The sequence below is a fragment of the Branchiostoma floridae genome, chromosome 1 (assembly GCF_000003815.2).
Source record: "Branchiostoma floridae strain S238N-H82 chromosome 1, Bfl_VNyyK, whole genome shotgun sequence".
Lineage (NCBI taxonomy): Eukaryota > Metazoa > Chordata > Leptocardii > Amphioxiformes > Branchiostomatidae > Branchiostoma > Branchiostoma floridae.
This window is the reverse complement of record NC_049979.1, coordinates 32972413-32975560: the sequence shown is the minus strand read 5'-3', so window position 1 is coordinate 32975560 and position 3148 is coordinate 32972413. Positions and strand designations below refer to the sequence as shown.

Here is a 3148-nt window from a genome sequence, read left to right as displayed (position 1 = left end):
TATCTACCTTTCACATGATCTTGCCATTAAAAAAAATATTTCCATTACTGTATATGCCATGTGTTAATATTTTATGTTGTTTATGGTGACAATACTTTGTTTGTTCTTGCAGAAATTCAGGACACATCTACTGATAAATTTGATTACTACAGTGCACTTTCATAAAACCCTGTTGTACTGTAACAGAGCCGTTCTTAACAGCGAAACAATCCGAATAAAGTTAACATCATTCATGCAGTTGTGTTATTATATGTAGTTCAAGTAAAATATACTCTGTGAGAACGACTACCTTACTAAACAGTTATATAACCTAGCACTTGACCAAACTGTGCCAGAGCTGCCAACGTTGCAGACTTGGCACCCACGCTTGACCAAACTATGCCAAACATTTTTACGTACACAATATAAGTAAGCGAAAGACTAGCTTTTTTCAGAAGCTCTTGTTTTAAAGTAGAAAGGCATATTGTAGAATGTTGTCAATAAAAAACCGTAAGGGGGTTTGGGGGAACTGAAATAAAGTGACAGGTAGCAGGAAAGTACAGATTCTAAAAATGTTTAACCCTCAAACCGCCGTAGGTTTTTTACGACTAATTCTACCAAATGGGGACGAAACTGACTCCATAACGATTGGAAAAATACACTTTTTGTGAATCTTTTTGTGATATGTATATATGTATTATTTCATCAATCTATATGTCAATCTATGTGGGATTTTTTGACATGATTAGTTGTAAATAATTGCAGGTCATTATCACCATTTATGCAAAAGGGAATAAGGGCCACATTTAAAGTGAAAACGGGGGAGGCTTTATATCGCAGAGCTCCTGAATGGCTGAGGCTAGGGCCACAAAACTTAGTATCTTATCAGAAAATGTTGATATCAATGAGATAAAGAAAGCTCATCCTTTTTTTCATGTTGCCATGACAACGAAATAATAGGCGTGTTTGGTATAACATTCTATGTATAAAGAATAAAGTTTTAGGTTTTTTAGGCAAACAATGCTTGTTTATGACATCTTATAGAATTAAACGTAAATTTCATGCTTCATTTTTCATAGTTTATTTCAATTTGGTGGCGTCATCGGTCATAATGTCGTCATATGACCTGACAATAACACAGCAGTTGTTACCTTTATTTTGTTTTATAAGTACTTCATTGTTTGAAAACAAAGTAGTTAAGTAGTTAAGGTGTCGAAATTTTGTTTGACAAAAAATCACATTTTTCCCTGGTCAGTTTTGACTCCGCTGGACCATTAAATATGGGTTAAATCTGATAGTGTAAGATTTTTTTTTATATCTTTGAGAGACCTATTGCCGCAAAGCTAACTTCGTTGGTGCTTTGTTATATCCTGAAACCACCTATCCATGAACCATGTCTGGACTTGAGCTGATGTCATCCGCTGGCCATTAGGGTACTCTTCACCTGTACAAACAAACATGAAATATCTAATATAAATGTCTATCATACATGATAATAAGTTAACTTAATTATTTTAACACCTTGTTACGTTTGTTGTTGTGGTTTGAATTATTCCATAGCAAACATCAAAAGAAACAAACTTCAGTTTTTATGCCACTTTTTATACACGTTCTCCATATTTCTAGGAACACAACTGTGAGTAAAAAGCAATGTAAGTGATAAACCCCTTGCAACTAGGGCTTTTGTATGATAAATAAGCTGTGAGTTCAAATTTGAAACTGAAATCCCTTATTTACGACACTACATGTAGTATCAAGTTGTTAGAAAAATTTCAGCGTGTAATTTTTATCAATTCATCACCAACTGTTATTGATTTTGTTCGGCCCGGATGCACTTTGACCCTGACCACGTAATTTGTCATCACTCGAGAGATCCTGTTGTCAAGCGGATTGCACGGTTTCTTTTGCTCGTCCTCTCACCACCCACCACCCATTTTCTCCACCAAGTAATTTTTAAGTTTATGTAGGCTATTTTAGTTGTTTAAGTAATACTGTTTTGTGTGTTTTCTCTTTTTTTGGCCAAACAGTATCGGTAGTAGCAGCTCTTATCTGCATGAGAATATACAGCTTTTACAAATGATATTGGTATTTTTTTTAAATTCAGCCCTTGCTTAGGCAATGATAAAGAACAACATAACACTGAATTCAAAATAACGGAAAGTCTGGTCAATGTGTGTTAGTTGATCTTTCTACCATAAAAACTGAAGTGGTGGATATTGCTCTATGTAATATCCAGCCTTCTTGGAACTCACTTGGCCACCTTACTTGACAACATTTATTGAAAACTAGTAAAAGTTCAATTTTTTTTTCAAGCAGACCTGACGGTTATTATGCAAATAACTGTCTGTTATGTGTGGCTATTGTTTCTGCCTGCAGCCAAGGTTTAACATTCCATGGTTTTAATAAGTTTATGTGGTCTGGAGAGTCAATTAATGTGCCAAAGTCCTGTCAGGGGACAGCAGGGAGCAACTGCACTAGTTTACGATTATGGTTGTTCCCTGGACAGAAATCCCCCAGTTTAAGGAAAGTCTTTTAAATAAGTTTGCAACACCATACCTGCTTTTTGTAACTCGTCATTACAGACACGTGCAATCTCCTCTCTCTGGTTCTCGGTGGGGTTTTTGTCCATTTGGAAGACCCTCTCCAGTATCACTGTAGCTGCTGATGGCCACTTTACCCTGACCCTGCGCTGCTTGTGGTCAAGGCCATGAGCAGGGCTATCATTTGTCAAATCGAATGTCCTCTTCATGGTACTTTGCTGACTGCAACTGGTATCTAAAAGATACATGTATACAAGCAGCCTTAGGAAATAGTCAACTTTCGTTAAATTTACAATTCCATTAACATTAGCCAGCAGGTTACCAGTATTGATACAGTCCTAAATCAAAACCAGTACGAAATCCCACGGTTAAATACAATTAATTGAAATAAGGCAATAATGATACGCTAGGATGTTTACAGAGAAGTATTGTCATTCTAAACTGTACGTCAGTGGTAACTGTCTTTTTCTCGTATTGAGAAATGTTCTTTTATTCGAATAAAGATAACTGAAGTACCTGATATCCCTGACACATTCCTCTTCTGCCTCAGGTACCAAGTATAGAGAGCTCTTTTATTGACCGGTTTCAGCCCTCGACCATGTGTAAGAAACGCTTGACACCAAACTCTG

General features: G+C 36.3%; 1 protein-coding gene and 1 long non-coding RNA gene across 2 annotated transcripts in view; one reads left to right on the top strand and one right to left on the bottom strand.

Annotated features, from left to right (window-relative positions):
* LOC118410961 (homeobox-containing protein 1-like) overlaps window positions 1–3148 on the top strand; it is a 1064572-nt gene that overhangs the window by 392269 nt on the left and 669155 nt on the right. The window lies entirely within an intron of this gene.
* On the bottom strand, window positions 1318–3133 carry LOC118411047. Its single transcript, XR_004830633.1, has 3 exons — window positions 3036–3133; window positions 2536–2754; window positions 1318–1423 (listed from the first exon to the last, which is right to left on the bottom strand). It is a non-coding gene; the product is annotated as an uncharacterized LOC118411047 (long non-coding RNA).